This window comes from Chironomus tepperi, unplaced genomic scaffold (assembly GCF_022539635.2).
Source record: "Chironomus tepperi strain 1889 unplaced genomic scaffold, CSIRO-AGI_Ctep_v1 contig_445, whole genome shotgun sequence".
NCBI classification, from domain to species: domain Eukaryota; kingdom Metazoa; phylum Arthropoda; class Insecta; order Diptera; family Chironomidae; genus Chironomus; species Chironomus tepperi.
In genome coordinates, this window is record NW_027226567.1 from 2,960,276 (window position 1) to 2,982,102 (window position 21,827).

Here is a 21,827-nt window from a genome sequence, read left to right on the forward strand (position 1 = left end):
TAATAAAAAGTTGAAAAAAAAAACCGATTATTGAGCTAATTTACAGTTGAAATAAAAAGAATAAATTGATACTTATTCAAACAATTGTTAAGCAGATTAAAGATTAAATATTGAAATGTTGATATAAAATAAAAAAAAAAATTAAACAATAAAGTTATAATAAATAAAAACAAAAACAAAATATTTAAATACACAAAAATATTGAAATTGGCTTTCATTTATTGAATATTTTGTTAATTTTTAAAGCAGAGCTTGAAGGCAACACGGATTCTGTATACAAAACTTGACTTTAGTCTACTTGACTTCGATATAAACTTCGAAGCGACTTCGAGCTCTAGTTTAAAGACAAGAATTGGAAGTTCGAAGTCAATTTGGTTTCAGCCTCTGACTTTGAATTTAAAAAACATATTGACTAGAGGTGGACAGCCATTGAGCTACGGTGCCTTGGTGTATCATGGAAAATCTTGGAAAAATCTCATTTTGTCGTGTCGCAAGGGTTGAAGAGTGGTTGGTATAAAAAACTTAACCTATTATAGGATATAACCCCCTCAATTTCGGCATCACAATCCATTGGAATGTCCCTGATGTATCATGTTCAAATCTGGTTTGGCACCCGGTCGGCCTATATCGGAATGCTACCATGGCGATGACGAAGTGACAGCATACTTAGACTCGATTAACAGCCATTTGGTGAAAACAACCAAATTTTTTCTATTTGGCTGCCATTTGATTCTAAGTCAGACTGCCACCTCGTCGACATGGTGGCAACATCTTAGTGTGTGTCAATCAGAGAGAAATTGCGCAGCTATTTCCCAGGCTACAAAAAAGCTTCCCCACCACTGGTATGGACCTCAAATCACTACCTTACTTTATCTTCCTTTAAAATCAAACCCTCCAATCTCTTCACTTCACCATCCATAAACTCAATTTCCCATACATCAAAAAATTACTTATACAAAAAAAGAAGTAAGTCAAATCCACATCATCAAAGCACTGAAAGTAGATCGATAGAAATTCAATTTTCCAAACGCTTTTAGCTCATGGCTATACATTAATCGCATTTACAGAAGAAATAAGGAAGACTGCTTACCTCACTAGGATACATAAAAAAGAGAGTAAATGTGATTGTGCATTTTACATCCACAAGAACACACACACATTTTACGTATCCCTGCCACACATGAATCACAACGATGGAAATCAAATAAAGATCATGTAAGTAACAACGTAATCGATTATGTGTCATAGAGCACATTTCACCTTCAATATTCTGTGAATTTATTTTTGTTATTAAATCAGTGCTGGATGTTCATAACGTTTTCTTTGACTCGTAACTGTAACGTATGATGTTGGATTCAATCAGTGATTCAATTTTATGCCAATAATCTATAACATTCATTTCGTCGAATGTCATTTCTGTTGTCATCAGCTACTGCTGATTTTATTTGTGTAGGATGACTGATTTTTCTGGTTGGGAATATGTATAGGGAATGATGTGGTTGTCATAACTGTATGCTGTATGTTATTTCAATTTGATGTGAATTTTTAGTCTGGAATTGCATATATAAATGGCAATTTCAGTGTCTCATAGGAATTTGAGAGTAAATGTTTTGGACTAGCATGAAAAATATTTGGTTCTGCTGTAATAAATCTCTAAGGTATGAATTCTCGAGATTGGGGTATCCAGAGATTATCTCGATTTCAGGAGATTGTCATTGTCGAGACATAAGGAAGGAAAACTCCAAAAATGATAAAATTGAACTTGTCAAAGGATAGAATCAAGTACCGTCAAGTCAGAGCAAACAACAGAGTCAAATGGAAAGCCTATGGTTGTAATCTAAGATCCACATAGTAAGTAAGTAAGCAATAGAGCCAGATTCAGGTGACATCTAGTGGAAAACTGGTTTATTATGGATCTGTCTGGACAGCTGCTATAATTCAGCCAAGAACCGCAGGCCTTCATTTCCTGTATTTAAGATGTTCAGGCCTGTAATTTTTGGTTGTATCTTATAGTTCATCTAAGGTTGATGATTCATATTCAATACCGGACTTACTAACACGTCATTCCCGATATTATAATCCCTAATCCACGACAATATCCTCTTATAAATTCATCTTCTGCCAAAAAGTTACAGGAAATCAAATATATTAAATTATAAGCAATAGAAGCGGAAAAAGGCAGAATTTCCTAACATTCAGCTATGAAATTTCATATCCTTGTTAAAAAAGTATATACGAAATGATGCATGTAATAAAAATGTAGGATGTATTAATTTTCTTGACATTATTATAGACATGCACAAAAGAAATATTTAACAATACATAAAAAAAGATATATGTAGGAAGATGTAGGAATATATGCGAAATAAAAAATTTAATTTGGATCTTGTTTACAATCTTCCTTTTTTCTTTTCTTTGAGCGTATGATATAGAATATGGTGAACAAATTTTTTTTGGAATATGTTGATTTAAAGATGATGTTTTGAATTTCATGGAAATTTTTTTCAATATACACCCACAGGAAAAATTCAAAAATGTTATTAAATTTGTCGTCTATAATGTTTTCGGTTCAATGCGTACCATAACATAAATACATCAAAATTACACTTTAAATGAGTTTGATATAGTTAAAAGAGAAAACAGAGTTAATGTGAAATTTACGTAGTTGCATGCCCTTTGAAATTCATCATTGCAATTGTTCCATAATCAAAATCAACAAATGAACACAGAAACAAAATTTTATTTGATTTGGTCATAATATATCAAAGTTAGAGCTAATTAGAGTTTAGCGTAGTTGCATACCTTTCGAAAAACATCATTGCAGTTGTTCCATATTAAGAAACAATCACTTTAAGCACATACAAAAAATTTCCCTTGATTAGGTCAAAATTAAAGCTTACATCAATTTGACGTAGTTGCATACCCCTCGAAATACTCTATTTGCAGTTGAACCATATTTGAAAACAAGCACTGTAGAGTGTTTGTTCGTACTCACCAAGAATTTCATTTGATTTGGTCAAAATATATCAAAATTAAAGCTAATATCAATTTGACGTAGTTGCATGCCCTTCAGAATTCATCATGATGTTGATTCTGTATTTTGGATTGAGATTTACCAATGAACACAGTGTATAATGCATACCTAGAACAGGCTAAGTAGCTCAACAACCGAGTAGTATCGACCTTTAACCGAATTTCCAAGAATCCATCTCTTCTGTACTCGCAAAAGAGTTCAATTCCCATAAACACTAATTCTATATTTAAATTCAATAATCTGTAACATTTTCAATAAACTTTCTCATTTCGACCTTCCGAAAAAACTTTTTTTTCATAGATTTTCCCCAATTAATATCTAAAATATTTTTCACCTAATTTTCTAGAAATTGCTTAACAACCCAAAATTCCATGCAAACCTCTGGAAGTGATTTTCTAGGAAGGGAAATTCGACCTTTTTTTGTGAAAAGTTATCATGATGGAAATATCAAACATCCTTTAAACAGTAACTAGATTTTGTGTATGAACGATGAAAAAAAGGAGTCAGGATATATCTTTGATGTAAATTGCTTCAATTTGTGTATTTATTGTCGATAAAATTGTTGGAACTTGTTTCCTTAGCCGGAGTAGAAGTTGTAAATTCTTTAAAAGATTCCAAGAAGTTGGCAGCAAGAGGAAGAATTAGGAATGGAAGCAATGTCACTAAAGATGCTGAGTTAAGGAAGAATTAAGAATGTCTCTGAAGATTCAAAGTTTACAGCACAAAATGTCTCCGAATTTGATATCAACTAATTATTCCTTAATGCCTTCCTAATAGCAAAATCACATTCAATACAGTTGTTGAACATGAGAATCTACACAACATCCACGACGATATTATTAAAGTCATTAAGGAAATTCAGCTAATTTAATGAATTTTGCCGTCGTAAAAATTAAGACAAAATTGATGATTTAAAAAAAAAATTCAATTTTTGCCCATAAAAAGCATTACAAAAATGTTTAATATAATCACAAATAGTCTCGCTTATTAGAAAGTATAAGACATTATGGAAATTGTAAATTAATGAAAATGCGAGAAAAATTCCGTCTTTTTTGCCTACCAAATGACAGTTTCTGTTTGTAACATTTACCAACTGCTGAGTTCTACATTGAAATCTGACAAAAAAGGGGATTTTTATAGCTGCCGATTATCATTTTAGATAATTCAAAAAAGAATAGGCAGAAATGGTTGTGGAGACAGAAAAAAAAACACGCAGAATATACAGCACGAGATGACAGAAAACATGCTGTGATGGGGAAAAATCTATGTATATAAATGTATCTAATGTTTTACTAGATTTAGCCCGAGTTATGCGATGTGGCGTCATTCTTTTGTGGTTTCGGTATTGGATTGTATGAATGTGTAGAGATTATGTCTATTTGCTTAAAGTTTTTGACTGTTTAGTGCAGCGGAACTTTACTTAAATTGAAATTTTTAGCTTAGCCCGGATAGCAGATTTCGTAGAAATCGGCCGACTTGATTCTAACTTTAATCTTGCCCTAAGCCGACTAGATTATAGCCTAGATTATAGTCTATGCCGTGCGCATTCCGAGTAGTAGTTCCAATGATGACGATCCAATTTCTCTTAATTTAGTCATTTTTAGCCGAATTCAAGTGCTTTTCATTATTTTATCTATACAACTAGATTTAAAGCATGATCACACTCACAAGAATCATCAATTGAACCACAAAAACCCACAACTTAGATTTGCAAGTCACAACCTGTAGCCGGTCCTCTTAAAACTCATTAATTTTAGATTTTTCTAAGAAATTCAAAACAAAAACATAATTTTGCTATAAAATTTTCTATAAAATTCAAATTTTCGAAACTCTTTAGAATTCAAATGTCAAAAACCAGTTAAACATCCATCCAATTAGAAAACAAACCTCCTTTCATCCCAAAAATTCTTCTGCACTGCTCGGACTAAATTATTATTCATATTAATGCCAGGTGATTTACAATACGCACTGCTTGTGTTGACAAAAAATGGTAAGACTTTGTGTATATGTCGGTAAAAGATTTTTCTATTAAAATAAAGTCTTGCTTTATGTGACTTGATATCATACTATTAAATTAAGTATATCTTTTCAAACATATCATCCTAAATTGAAATGATAAACTTTTGCCTTATAATGACTGAATCTGTCGTCTACTTAAATTGCCGTAAGCAATGATTACCCATCCCATGCCTCCCACCCTTTTTTTCCAAAAAATCCTACTGCTAATGCTTTAATAATAGCAAAAATGTTTCCATGCTTTTGATACAGTGATTGTGTCTTGAAACTAAGAGTAAAGTTTTTCATGTAGTTATGATGAAACCTCACGAAAGTTTTTCTTTGTTTGCTTGATATATGTAAAGGATTGCCACATCATATTATAATGAATTCAATAAATCAAACATTGTTAACGACAAGAAGCATGCCATGTTAACCATAATATGTTGGTTTGTGGAATATTATAAATAGTTTTAAGTTTTATAATAAGATTTGAATTTTTTGAAGGCTAGACGATTTTTGTGAAATGTGAGGACAATTTGAAGGAAAATGCATTAGAATAAAGCACTATCCTAAATAGCACAAGCCGATAAATCGATGCGAAATCTGGCTCCAGGCGGACGAGACTCTGCCATGGAGACGAATTTATAACGAAACTCAAGATATTAAGAATGCATGAAAGACATTTCAAACCCGAACAGCACAAATTGGTTGATTAAAGAACAATTTAGCTTCAAGCCGGCGAATCTATGCCTAATCCAGCACCAACTAAGAGTCACACCAACCTGAAACTGGATTATTGATCGATTAACTGTTATGTGCTACTAGTGGATGCCTTGCTGATACAATCTTGATGTGTGAGTTGGTGCAGGACTTGGTATAAATCCGCCAGGCCAGAGCCAGGTCGGTCTAAAGTCGGATTTTTGATCGATTAACTGACTTGTCTATTCACACTATTTGTGGAAGTCATGTTTGTCAAGCATTCTTGAAGTCTGAGTTGGTGTCGGATTCGATATAAATCCAGCGCAATGCTAGAATCATGTCGACCTAGAGAAAGATTTTTGATCGACCAACTAATTTGTGTTATTCGGGATTGTCATTTTATTCATGCATTGTTGATTCGAAAGACATATTACATAGATTTGACCAAAAATCCGATCCCAGACCAGCTTGACTCTGACTTCAGGTTTGATTTGATGAAATCCAACTTCACACCAGAGTCAAGTCATCCTGAAGTCGGATTTTTAGCCATTTCTAAGCCACGTGCATTCATTTTGTGATATCGTGATCGAGATTTCATCCTGAGATAGCAAAGTGTCTGAGAAATTGCCATTAGTCGGCCAAATGTCTAGTTAATATCTACATATTATGTCAAATTGTCTAACTCGGTCAACTAATCATCAACTACGTAAATACGAGACATCCCTAATGCATGATTCATCAACAATTCCTATTACCTCTAAATTCTCACCCAAAAAACAATTTTTTATAGTAAAAAGCATGCATGTAAGAACAATATTAAATCCATTAAACTTGGTCTTCAGAGTTTTTTCACATAAAGGAATAACAATAGCTGTAAATCATTTTTTAACGTGACTAAATTCCCTTTTTCAATAAAACATTAGCTCGTGCGGACTTTCTGTGCTTCATTCCATGAGTCAAATCAACATCTACAAAATTCAACTTTTTATTCAAACAGAAAAACTAAAAAATGTAAAACGGCACTCGTTCTTGTGGCAGCTAGCTGAATAAATCTCCATACAAAATGTACAAAAAAAAAAGTTTTACATCAAAAAATATTCAGCAGTAAGTTAAAATGACTTTTTTTTCCACATATTTCTTGCTTCCATGCTATATCGAGCTTATTAAAAGAGCTTTCGTGTATGCATTTCAAATGCAAATATACGGGAACACAAACAGAAGCTTGGGGTGCGAATATTGTTGTTTTTTAAATATCGTAACTTTTGCGTGACAAGAAGGAATAAATTCCATTTTTATATTTTTAGTAATCCGCTTAAATGAAAGTTCACGTAAAGTTTACGTACATAAAGTTATTAATGTTTTCTCATTTGAACTTATAACGATTATGTTAATGGTTAATTGAGGAATCAATACACATTAGCAAAGCACAAGCAACTCGAGAGGTAAGTCTAATGATTTATTTTTATTGCAATTGGAAATGGGATAAATGGTTACTAATTAGATTTTTTTATTGATTGAAAAAAGGTTGATGATACAGGGTAGTGACCGGAGGTTCTTATTACTGGATTATTGACAGTCGTTAAAGCAATGGTGGATTACTTCTATGCTGTGATACACTGATAAAACAGAGCAGTGACCGGATGTTCTTAAGACTGTATTTTTTGCAGGACTTAAAGTCATTGGTGGGGAACTTGAATGCCGCGGCACACTGATGTGCCGCCAAAATTTCTTCGAAATGTCGTGAACCTTGTGCCAGGTGTAGGTTTCGGTAGAGGCTTACCATATTCCCGAGCGACAAAAATGCAGAAGGTACCGTCAAATCTCTTTTATTGACACCAAATACAGGCAGCCTCAGTTTGGCTTCGAACGGCCTGCCAAAAATAAGCGACTTCACATTTTTTACGAATTAAGGAATTTAAGCCTTTAAATCTCCTTGGTGGAGTCTCCCTCATTTGTGTCACTCGGGCATCAAGGTTGTCCACGACTCCTTAAATCCCAAACCGTCAGCATTTTCGAATTTACATTTGTCAAAAGCTCAAAATGAATCTCTAATACTACAACTGCTTCCTCACAACATAAACTTTCAATTGCCTTTCTCAAGACATTTTCAAATAAGTTTATTCCCTGCGGATGGTTTACTATCAAAAATCGTTTTAAACAAATTTTATGTACGTGCCAAAAACTGAACCAAAAACATGAGATTTTTTCTATTCACAATGGATTATCGTATTTACTTTATGTACTTTTATTTCTTGTGTTCGTTGAATTTTGACTTCCGATGAAATGGAAATTCGAAAAAAATATTCTGTGGATGAAGTCAGTTCAAAGAAGAATAAAGTAATGGAAAAGCTTGTGTTAGGGTGGGTTGAAATAACAAGAAATTGGGATGAATTGGTAATAAACATTCTTTTTTCGAGTTGGGAGTTAAGTTTTTTAAGAAATTGAAAATTTTGGAGATGGTGACGTGGATTTTAGGGAGATTTGAGGTAAGCTCAGACGACACCAGGCTTTAATTTGGAGTTATACTGAGTTTTAAGTCCATTAAAATTTCTTTTGAATTCCAACACGAATTATTCTCCTAATTTGCAATACTCAGACGAATTAAGGAAATTGTGGATTGTCTAGATCCTTCACAGAGTGACTACCAAGTATCTAATAATTAAATTAAGGTTCTGTTTGATGAAAATTCTTGGTAAAATCTTCAATTTCCGTCAAAACAACAGAAAATTATAAAGTTTTATAGAGTCTTGTAACTTTTTTGTAAACAAGGGGCATGTCACTTGATATGAATTGAAATGAAACCGTTAAAAATCAACATCCAATCAAGACATTTGAAATGCACAATCTTAAAAACCATTCAATTTAATAAAATGATTATAAAAGCGAGAAGCTTTATTAAAAATTGATTTTCCAGCATTTCCAATAAATCGAATTCATAAACTATATATTTGCAGAAAAAGCAATCTTGAAAATCGACTTCCTTTCTCGAAACTCTATAAAACTTTACAATTTTCCATCATAACTTATTCCTTTTTTTTATTGCATTACATCAGATTTTCAATAGCAATGTATATATTTGTCTATCAAACAAAAAAAGGGGGAGAGAGAAAAAATATAAAAAAGTCAATAACATAGAACGAACGATTGAGCAACAGCAGTAGAACTTTATGAGGAATAATGCAATGAATAGAATGAGTTGAGTATGCATTGAATTGAGTGTTGATCTAATATTAGCTATTTGGTTAAGGAAAACTTAAAGTTTAATTATTTTATGATTGTTTTAGTTCTTTTTGTTGAAAAAATTGTGCCATTCATAGCTATACTCTAGATTTAAGTCAAATTAAGCTTCTATAGTCATGAATTTCAGGTTTTGTTTAATTATTGGATTATTGATTTAATTAGTTCTATAAATGACCAAAAAGTACATAAACAATTAAAGTTCAATAATCAATGAACTTTCAAACTAAATAAACAAAAATCCAACAAAAACAGCTCAAAAACAGACTCAAATCTGCTCTAAATTTAAATCATCATTATTCATTGAATGCTGTAAACATCACTTCCAAATATACAGCATAAGGGAAGGAAATATTCACCAATTTCCTCTCATTGTGGCTTTTTGCCGTAAGGTTATTTAACTTTACCTTAACAAATTGTATGTTCAGTCAGTGTGGCTGCACATAATTTCATTGACAAGGATCAAAGTTTAAATATTTGATAGCCTGATATTCAATATGTATAAATTCACTCATTGTTTGGAACGACAAGCAAGTAAAATGTGTTCATGGTAAATTGACGAAGTTCATGGTTTAATCTGTGATGTCGAGTGTTAAACCTTTTCCCATAAAATTGTATCAAATTTCTTTTGTCGTAAAATATATTGCAAGTTTATTGAGGTAAATTGTGTAAATTTTTGGTCAATTTATTGCGCTTTTTTGATTTTTCTGTGTTGTTGCTGGTCGTTGTGAAATCGATTAAGCAGTGATGGGCAACCTGTGTGCCGTGGGACACTAGAGTGCCGCCAAAATATTTTAGGAACGTATTGGGATGTGCTGTTTCGGTCAAGGATTACCATCAAGGTATACCCAGACAAATAAAAGGTTGTCTACAACTGGGATAAAGGATTTGACTAATTTATTGAACTTTGAGGTCATGTGGATGTAAATTTTTAAAGCTTCCAAATTATTCAAAGAGTTCGAACACGTATTACGTTGAAAAACTAAGTTAATTGGTCACATATGAATTTCAAATTGCAACTTAAATAATTAAAAATCTGGAATTTTCCATTAATTTCCTCCAAAATTAAACCTGTGGTTGACATCCATTTGTTTTTCGCGACACACCTTGGTGGTTGACCTCAGCTTGAAACCATACATGATATACGGTTCATGGGGATACAAATATTTTTGGCAGCACACAGGTTGCCCCACAACCTCTTTAAACCATTAAAAATTCAAAACTTCTCTCCCACCATTTATAATAATTTCCAAGTCCACAATTTCAGTTACTCGCAGTATCCAGCTTGCACATCTTAAGTGAGATTTTCGCAACAAAAAAACAAACTATCAACCATATTGTACATGCACAAAAGGATGATGTATTAAAGTCAACATTGTTTATAAGCTATTCTGACTATATAAAGAAAATGAAATATGTATGCATCACTAGAGTGTCATACACAATTTATTTGATGTTATACATGAGACTGAATTGCATTCAATGAAATTCTTATTTTTAGTGCGTGATGAAAGATTGAATAGAATGTTAGAAAATGGCTTTAAGGATGGCAATGAGGGTTGTTGAGACTGAGACTGATGGTTTTGAGTCTTTGAAGTCGAGACTTTGAAGAATTCCTTTGGGGTCGTTCAGTTATTGCGTATAGGTCTTAGAAGGGGAGGGGTTTAGAGTTCCCAAAGTCGATTTTTGATGTGGAGCAATAATTGAACTGCCTCTTTGAGACTCGAATCCGGTCCAGTTTTGAATGTCGGTCTCGAAAACTCATTGAAACCGAGACTTCGGTAAACCCAAGTTAGCAGCCCAAAGATCCAAAGATGAACTGAATTTTAGAAGAGTTAAAAAGTGGAATTCGCTAGCATTTTGGGTTTATTGAGGTTAATGACTCATTGTCATCAAATTTTGATGAAGCTGCGACAGATTTTAAGCTAATAAATTAGGTCATGCATCATTCTCTCCAAAAATAGACCAACAGTCAAGTCTTTAACTCAAATAGAATCATTCTAGTCCTCAAAATGCGCCAAAACACTCCCAACCCTTCAACCGCACATAAATAGCATCATTACACATCAAGCAAGCACAGCAGATTCATAAAAAGATAACATGTTTACATTAAGTATAAAGAAAAAATTACAAAAGTCCTCGTGTTATTGATCGAGGGACTTAAGCGCATTTTTGTCCCAGCGATCAGCAATTGATTAATAAGTCACTTCCAGAACTAAAACACAAGATCCAGTAAGATCCAGTTCACTTCCAGAACTAAAAACAAAGATCCAGTAAGATCCAGGTCACTTCTAGACCTAAAAACCAAGATCCAGTAAGATCCAGATCACTTCCAGACCTAAAAACCAAGATCCAGTAAGATCCAGTTCACTTCCAGACCTAAAACACAAGATCCAGTAAGATCCAGTTCACTTCCAGACCTAAAATCAAGATCCAGTAAGATCCAGGTCACTTCCAGAACTAAAACACAAGATCCAGTAAGATCCAATTCACTTCCAGAACTAAAATACATGATCCAGTAAGATCCAGGTCACTTCCAGATCTTAAAAACAAGATCCATATAAAACTTCCACAAATTTAAGAACTTCATCATTTAACGGATTTTCATAATTCAAACCTCATAACGGTCAAAAAAATTCAAACATTGTTCAGTAAACACTGTTAAAACATCGACAAACATTGAAAAACACTGTAAAACAATGAAAAAACGTGTTGTTGTTTTTGTTGTTGTTGTATATGAAAATGAAAAACTGTTAATTATAGTATTTATGCGTTGATTTGAGACTTCTAAATGACCGATAACCCAATAACTTGATAGAACGAAGCTATTAAAACAAACCAGAGCTCTCTACGATGTCTAGTTTTCGAGATCTCGCGTTCCAGCCGAACGAACGAACGAACGAACGAACGAACGAACGAACGAACGAACGAACAAAGTGCATTATTAAGCTACCTTTTTGAAAACAAGTTTCAAAAATGCGCTAAAAAGAAGAAAAATGATCTACTTTGACTTTGATCCCGTATAAAATAAATATAAAAGCCATTTTTAAGAGAATATTTCCTGACACTTTAAAAGCCACAATTTACTAGATATGCCGTATCTCATGGTAAAGTAATAGCATATCACATTGCCATCAAATTAATTTATTGTCATGAAAAATGACATGGCATATATTAAAATCATGTGAAAATTAACTTTCAAAGCTAAGTAAAGCTTGAGCATAATTTTTAAACAGCAGTTGCAAAACGAATATATGTATTTTTTAACAAACGTAAGCATTCACATATTTTTTCACAGTTTCACATTAATCGTGATTTGTAGATGCTATAAAAAAAGGAGAACAAAGTGTTGGTTACTGAGTTTTTTTGTGGGGTTTTTGAACTTCCGTGCTAGAGGGAATAAGAATTTTGGTGTTTAGGTCGAATTTCCCAATTGACTGTCACTTGAATCTAAGTTTTCTACCTCACGCCGTAGTATTGGCATCATTTCAATGTGTACACAACGAGTCTAGTGTCCTGATAGTAGAATTCCGATTGCACAAATCGGTTAGATGATCAAATTAACTAAAACTGCGTGATTCTTGCCTATTTAGTTCCGGATTCTGTTTAAACCAGGTTTACTAGGTCGGTATGACTCTGGCATGGTGTCAGATTTGAGCTCGATTGACGAGCTTATGCTAATCACTCAGCTGCTCTATTTACAAGCTGAGTAACACCCTATTCCCACCCAGAAGTTCCCCATATCATTCATGTCTTCATATAATGGTTATAAATTCAAAAAGGAAAATTATAGTTAAAGAATATGCTATCTCGACAACCATTTAAGTTCATAAAAAAGCAGAAGCTTTGAAGCATTAAATAGAAAAAAAAGTTGGAGAAAAAAAAATATTACAAAAGATCTCTATTATTTTATCATATGTGACAATATTTCACTCGTTCTCAATAAATTGGATATGGAACGCTCTACTTCCATTTATTTTGATGAATGTGAAAGCTTTTAAATATGGTAAATTGATACAATTCAATAGGAATGAGTATATTTTGTGGAAATAATGAATCAATATCTATACAAAATGAGACAAAAAAAGTTCTGCTTGCGACTAGACAAGAATTCAATACTTTTTTGTTGTAATCCTTAAGTAATGAAAGTTCCATCAGTTTACTGATCCTAGCAGACAATGAGTGTGCTCTTAAGAGCAGAGGAAGCTGAGGGGAACGCTCACGAGTATGTTCATCTAGTATATTTTACTTGACTAAGTACACTCGTTGCCTATCAGGGTGAGCAAGCCTCCAAACACAGCATTCATTACATAAGTTGCAAAATAAAAGCTTTCATCAATAAAGCTTGTCATATTCAACGACAATCTCCACTTCCTTCATACATTTTTTTTACAAAGTACTCATGCACTTGATGTAAAAATAAATTAAATTCAATAATCTTAAACGATAGATTTATTAAAAATAACAACGTTGAGTAGAAGTCACTAATGGCTTGGTTTTTGTAATTGAATTTTCCAGCAAGGAAAAAAAAAATAAATCAATATTTTGAGTCTCAACAGAACGACAATGAAGAACAAAAAATTAATTCTTCATTTTACTACAATTCACTTATTTATGAGCTTATCGTCTGGCACGCGAGACTCGAGTATCGAAGGATGAAACTGAATTTCATTACTGTAATTCACTTTGATCGAATCAAATTACAACGTTGATGATAAACAGATTATACAGATTTCACTTTGTTTCAGAAGAAAAAAAATTACTTTTAAATATTTAAACATGGAGACGTCCATCCTTATTTAAATATTTAAACAGCACTTCTGTTTCTTATTTGTTTCTGTGTATTTAAATCTATCTTTTGCTCAACAAGAAAGCATCTGCAAGCCATCTTTATGGAAATTATTTTTAAAATTATTCTGGATGTGAGTCTTTTCCTATTTTAAATATAATTCAGAGGAATTTATGCTTTGCTGATTCTTTCACATTTTATTAGGTTGTAAGAGCTATAATAAATGTCATAGACAGGAGTATGATTCATGAGGAACAGAGGGATGCAATAATTGGATGAGACAAGTGGGAGGTAGACTGGGTGTCTTATGAAATGAGGCGGAACATACCGAAGCACTGGAGGTCTAGTTTAGTGGTCGATAATCTTTTCGTCGTTTTTTTGGAAATATCATGAACCCAATGCCGTAGGTTGTTGTTGTCGTTGCGAATCGAAAATGTGTGTCGGGGCATAAAAATGGCTGTACAGGGCTGGTCTAGTTATTCAACGTTCTTTGGTGGGAAGATCTCTCTTGAGGAGGTGAGGATCAAGTTGTCCACTCGGGAAAGGATTTCGTGAAAATCTTGGATTTGTTTACGAAAAAGGTCAATGCTATCAATATTTGTCCCAAGTTATGGCTACGCCACTACAAACCCACGTAGTATCAAGGTCGTAGCCCTTAATTCCTTGAATTATCCAGCTTCTACCTTGCAATTTCATTCATATCAATCCATTCCCATTCATTTAAACCAAAAATTGCCCAACATGTTGCAAAAATTTTGAAAAATTAAATTGTCTATTTTCGTATGTCCAACTTCAAATATTTACGCAGTCAATCAGCATGGCAATCAAACAAAAATTTCACAACAATTTAAACAAAAAATTCCATTTGTATACAGTTTTACAACAGTAACAAGAACCGGAGACATCAAAATGATGTCAACAATTTTTGGTCCTGTTTGATCTTCCCTTTGATAATAATGAATGGAGTGATGGACGTCAGAATATCATAGCAACGTATCTAAACGCTGTGTATTAAAAGGGAATGAGGAGAAAAAAGTCATATTTTGTGAGACCAAGCTTCTCATTTCATACATCTTGTATTTGTGTCGTAGATTAATTGCTCTCAGTTGAACAGAATTATTTTTCAGCAAGGAACAGAGAATAATAACTGAAAATGTTGGATATATTTCAATCGACGAGGATTATATTTCCTTTATGTCACTTGGGAGAGATTAGTGTTAAGCTGATAGGCTCATGTCAATTTTTCATGCTTTTACATTAAAGTGTAGCTTGTTCGTGATGTACGAAAACCTTAATGACATCAAATTAGTGGTGAATTGTGACTTGGAATCAAGTTCATTGGAAGCTTTAGTGTAGTTAAATGATGGCATCAACTTTATGGACATAACTGCAAAATTATGTCCTTAAAGATAATTAAAGATAAATATGAAGTATGAATCTACTAAATTTAATAAAAATTTACCATAAAATGCCATCAACAACAATAAATTCCTCTGAATAGCATCCATTCCACAACTCAAGATGACAATCTTCATCATCCATCGACCAAATACACACAAGCCAAAAAATTCCTCGACCAAAAAAATGTTTCATCAACAATAAATCATTCTTTTCTAATTGCAACATGATTGCCATTCCTTATTTATTCATGAACAATGAATGTTTTACGAACATCAAGAGGAAAAAGAATGAAGAAAATTATTTAATTTTTTTTTTGTGAATTACTTATTTAATATGGCAGCAGTTTTGGAAACGACGACAGTAACGACAATGGTGAGGAATTTTCCTGCCCAAATTGTTTGTTTTTCCATTAGAAAATATCTTTTTTAGCTCGATTTTCTATGAAAATGTTGCAAATTTTATATTGTCATGCTGGTTTTGATTCTCAATGGGAATCGGCCAAATATGTAGGCCTGGAACTTTTAGCACACTATAAAGTACCGCTGAAAACTGTAGACTTGTGCATCTAAAACACTGGAAATGCATGCTAGCGCAGATAAAACGCTAGAAATGCCGGTCTGCAGCTCTTGGTCGGGCTCTAATCCTTAATCTTTAAGATATTCTCGTAATAAAGTCATAATAAGATCAGTAAGGCGACTTTCTAATCACTACGGCACTGCTGCTTTTTTGCTGTCGAGTCTGTTAACCACTTAATTGATATTTTTCACTCTAAACTGAGCAGTTCACTAAGCTTGGAAGCTTTAGAGTCAATTTCAGGAGCCATCTGAAGAAGGCCATTGATCTCAATTGATCTGTACTGTCAGTGTATTAAGTAAGTAAATAGACTGCTCAATAATCGCGCACCTCAGACTATAATTACCTTACTTACTTTTCCATTACTAAGTACCAAAAGAAACAATATCATTGTTGATGATGAAAATAATAACAATAATGTAGGAAATTATGAGTGTCATCAAAAAAATGGAAGATTCATGTAAATTTGAAAAAATAAAAGAATATTTTTGTGCTGAGGAAATAATTTTCGCTCTTCTTCCGCCACCACCGCTCTTGCCTGTTTATCGTCCAATATTTCGTAAGTTCCATTAAAACTTTTTATAAATGTAACAAGGAGACATTAAGAATTGAAAAGTTTTTACTTTTGTATTCTTCGTCCCACGAAAATAATTTCTTATTGTTTTCTTCCTTTTCTCCTTTTTTGTCTCCTTTGTCAAGTGCTTCTGGTTCCATTTATTTGTAAACGATGAAAATCAATTTACGATACTGAATGAATAAAAAAAAAATATCAGGTTTCATTTGACATGTAAACAATTTTCGTCTCCTATATTGTTGACAATTTTTTTTCATCTATTCTTACGTACTCGCGTCTGTTTTCATGATAAGGAGTGAATTGAAATTCGCAGAAAATAGAAAGTTATTCAATGATGAATTTAGAATGTTATCTGTGCGTATTTTCAGTGGTTATGACGAATTGAATGAATCCTTATGAAATTATTATTTAAAAAACGATTGTATGAGTTTTTTTGGAAATCTCTTTTCAGCGCTGTTGTCAATTGAGCTTCATTGGATGTGATATTTCGAGAACAATTGTAAGTATAGGAAGAACTTGATAAGGAAATATTAAAAATCAAATTAGCTTATCGATAACCACCTCTTATAGCAAAATTATAGCATCGAAATTGTGAACTTCAAGTTCGATTCCTATTCTAAATTCAAACAGATTCAAAACTTCATTATGAAGCACTTAATATTCAAGAATGTATTTGAGCTTCCTATTGACAAAATAGACCTTTGCAGAGGCAAAATGACCTTCTAATTCATAGAACTCTAGAGAACGAACAATAAGATTGAAGCTAGCTCAAAAGAAGCATGCTTGAACAGCACAACATGTTTACCAGAACACCACTACTCCATCGTATTAACGACAAAACTAGAAATTTCTTTGAAGGCATTGTGATTGCTGATTTCGATCAATTTTTACGATGGAAAATACGATTTAATGCAGTACTGCACTTGGGACGGTGTACAAATGCCGGAAATAAGTGACCTTAGACCAACTTAACTCAAGAAGAGATAAACCCGAATAGCACAAGTTAAGTCTTACTACTTACTTACTTATTTTGCTGGCCGTATAGATCAAGTATGATCCATGGCCTCCCTAAGTCGGCTCATGAAGCTGGCTCTATCGCTGGCTTCCGCTTGCCATTTGCCAATTCTTATAATAAAATAACTCGGTTAATCGAACTAAAATCAGTCGTTAAGCCAGTGTAACTCTGACACGCCAAGGTTTGTGTAGCTCTGAAACGGTTTCAGAGACGATTCTTTCATGGATTTAAATCGAATCTAGCACCAATTCCGAGTCACGCCAGCATAGAATCCGATTTTTGATCGATTAATCAATGTGTGCTATTCTGTATAATGTTTCAATTACTGTCTCCTTGTTTCATAGATTTTACTTTTTTCCGATCATCTAAAAACACTCATTAAATTTTATTGTCATTAATTATCGTCTAATTACGTAGCAATCAAATTTAATTTGTCATTCCAACACCCATAAGACTCTCTCTCGTAGCATCATCTTTTTTCCCATTTTGCTCTTTTTTTACAGTAAGCTTCATGCGGCAGTAAAATAGGAGCAAAAAAATTTTATAAATTATATGTAATTAGTGAGATTGATGGGAGGAATAAGTGTCTATTTCCTATACTACATCTTATTCTTTTTCAATAGACATCTCAATAAATGAATAAATGGATGTTTAATGTTCGATCCAATAAAGGAAAAATTAAGGCCCCAACTTATAATGATTGACATAAAACTGAATTATGTTTTTTTGTGTTGTTGCTTGATGCCCAAGAGTAGCTAATTAACATGGAAAAATATTTGACATGTCTACAAACTTTTTTTTTAGTCAAAAATTGAACAAATTTTAAGTCCATTAAAGCAGAAAGCCCCATTTGCGTTGAAAATTTGTGAAAATCTCAATTTATAGAAATTTGCTGATAGTTCTCATTGCTAATGACTTGGGACTGAGCTTCTCTTTTTCATTGTGGACCCTTTTTTGATACTGATAGCTTGTGTTAATTTTCAATTTAAATATTTTTGATGTCTTTTATTTTACAATGGGGATGTGTTGGAATTAATGGTACTTTTGACAAATTTGGAGAGATTTTGATAGTTCTGTTGGGAGGTGTGGTGTTCAGGGGCATTTTAGCAATATGCTTAGATATTATGTGTATGCAGGGATAGTTTGAGAGAATTGAATTGATGAATTTAAATAGTTTTTAAGAAAAAACCATGGAACTTCCTGTTATCGTTACAGCAGTATAGCATTAGAGCCCTAGAGCACTAGGGTGGCTGCTCCACAAACAGACTAGGGTTTTAGACCTGTTATATTCAAAACTAAACTGTGCAAATAATGTTTTATTGATCAATTCATCTGATTTTGCTTGATATTTAGATCAAAAATCCTACATTTGCAGATAATATCAATTAATTTCATTTAAAAACATGTTTTTGGCTATTATCAGTTTATAAAGCAATTCTTAAAAGTCTGTTTTATACCATAAAAATCAATTTGCCTACATCAACTCAGTGACCCGAATAAGTAGCACAAATTGTGTTACCAAACCGACGAGATTCTGACATGATGCCAGATTTAAATCAAGCCGGGTCAAAATCACACTGGTCTACAGTCGAATTTGAGATCCGATTCGAGCTATTCGAGGGAACTCAACAGAAATAAATCCAATCACAATGACACCAAAACCATAGCGAGTAATTTGAAACAAATTTTTTGAAACTCTTTTGATTTCCCAGAAATAAAGCGGTAATTTTAAACTCAGAATTTATGTGAGTTCTTGGAAAATTATTCATGAATATAAATATCAAGCAAGTTTTAAAAAAATTGTTCCTGCCAGCTCATCTGTTCTATTATTACCAGTCGTATATCACAAAAACGAAAGTTTTAATTGTCTATATTAATTCTCGGAATAATTTCAACATTGTTCTGTTCAAAAAAGTTTTGAAAATCTTCGCACTAACAACCAAAAAAATTAATAATCCTAAAATAAAACTCATTAAAGCACGTGCAAATATGAACACATTGGAATTACAGCAAACTTTTTCTACACGATTGAAATTTTTTGAACTAATTGAAACTTTCTCCTATCATTAACACTCGAAAAAACACAAATTTACATAAACTTTAAACATTAAATTAAATTAGCAATGAAATCAATTAAGAAGCAAACTCGAAAATGATGAGATTTGGAAATAACCAAAAAGGGAGTAAAATATGTGACAATTATTTATTAAAAGTTTTTGAATTTTAATTAACATTGAGAATAATTCAATTATGAATAACGATATGGAGTGTCATTAAACTGTAGTTTTGGAAATGATATTAAAGAGGAATTTCTAATTTAATTGAAATGAGAGTTTTGAAGAAGAATATGGCAATTGAATCAAGAAGTTGACTTGAATTTTATGTAGAAAAGTGGATTCAAGTCGACTGGGCTCCATACAAAATTTGAATTGATTTCGAGTTCTGATTGAAACTGTTCCGAGCGACGCAAATGAAAAAACCCCACCAAGGAGCTCTCAAGGCTCCGTTAAACCACGTTTATGAATACTAAATGGAAGCCAACTGCATTTGACGTCCATATAGTCTTAAAATCTCCGTGACGAAACCTTCTTCATTTGTGTCGCTCAGGTTTTGAATCAGGAACAAACATTTACAACAAATTTCTAAAATTCGAATTTTATAGCAACTAAATTTACATAGTTGAATACCCTTTTTGGATTGTTTACAATTTTTGTGTGCATTTGTGACAAATTCTTCATTAAACTATTAAAAAGCTTTCTAGAATTTCATAGAAATTAGACTAACAAATTGCACATTATGGCATGTGAGTACCAAAATACAAAGCCATTAGAACTTTACAAACCTAATTTAATTCCATATTTTTGCAAATCTTTCAAAAAATATCATCAATTATTCACTTCAAACCATGATTATGTGAATAATAAACATCAAAATGAGTTGCTCAAGTTCTGATTCAACTTTGCAAACCGTCTTTGTTGCCATTTTTAATAAACTGCATACTTCAGTTACTAAAACCTTTACAAACAAAAGGAATAATCATAAAAACAATTAAAATGCTTCATTCAGCATCACCTTTGAAAGGCTTTCTTTTGATCTTTGCCACAATAATCATTTCCAGGACTGCAGACAAATAAGAAACATAATAATGCACTCAACTATTACAATTGTGGCTTCATTTATGTAATTTTATATGTAAGAACTTAATAAAACTTTTCATTTTGTTCGAATAAATTTTCATACCTACACACATTCTCATGATAATAAATATAACAATAAAAAAAATGGTAAAGGAAGTTTTACATGTTCCACAGAATTGTTTATCACACAAATTAAATTTTCTCAAGTTTTATGACACTATCGTGAAAGTAAAAGTTTGGTTCTTCTTTAGTAGATGAAACAAGAAATGCAATTAAGAATTTTTCATTCTTTGAAAATGTTTTATGAGGTGAATGCATTAAGTTCCTTTTATATACAAAACCATGCATTATTATACCTTATATGAGCATGAAAAAGTTTTATTTTCTATAATGAAATTGTAACTCTTTTAACAGGAAAAGTGCCATGGAAAATTTTTTTGTTCTTCCTGCTTTTCATTCACTTCTTCTTTTTTTACCACGAAATTCTTTTGATGCATTAAAATTGTTAAATATAGTGAACTTAACAAGATATATTTAAAAGTATTAATGGATTTTGTGGTTTTGATTGCTGCCACACTGTGTAAAAAAATTTATGTGGTAGAAAATAATCGAATTTTCGTTTAAATTCAGGTTTAATTAAAATATTGTTCAGATATGGGAATGAAAATTGTAGGAGGGAATTTGTGGATATTCCAAAAATTATAAATTTGAGATCTTATTGATGTTTCTAATATAAGAGCCTACATCAATTTAAATTTTTAATTTTTGGAATGATCAAATTAAAATCGATAAGATTCGTGGCTTAATTTCTAATATTTGTCAATATTTAGTTAGTAATTTAAAATAATTAAAATTTCAGATGATTAAGGTTTAGATAAAACAAATATCAACTGTAATAAACTCAAAAAATTCCACGTGGAAACACAAATGTAAAGATATACAGAATGTTAAATGACTTCAACGACTATTTCAACAGACGAGTAACGTAGCGCCATCTATTGGGAGACATTTGAAATCTATTTTTCATCATGTACTAAAATGATTTAAAAGTTGTGTTTTGATGATCAAGATATAATATTCAACGATAATTTATAATAGTGTGATTTGTTTTCCGGGATTAAACCATTTAATTGAATCGGTAGAATCAAAGTTGAAGGCATACAGCCTTAGATGAGATATAAGGAAAAATTGAAAACTAAATGGTAACACATTTAAAGTTACTCTGTGACTTAGGAATTACATTCTTCAAGATTTAGTTTTTACTCAAAGATTGAGCGATCATGGATTCGAGTCTCGAAATGGCAAATTCACTGATAACCAGACTCACATCCTTCCTTTGTATGCTACAGGTAGTAATGTTGTCATAAGAG

The 21,827-nt window shown here is 32.3% G+C and overlaps 1 long non-coding RNA gene across 1 annotated transcript in view; it reads right to left on the bottom strand.

Annotated features, from left to right (window-relative positions):
- The window catches only part of LOC139098432 (uncharacterized), a 36,950-nt gene that overhangs the window by 14,587 nt on the left and 536 nt on the right, over positions 1-21,827 (bottom strand). The gene's annotated exons all lie outside the window — the stretch shown is intronic.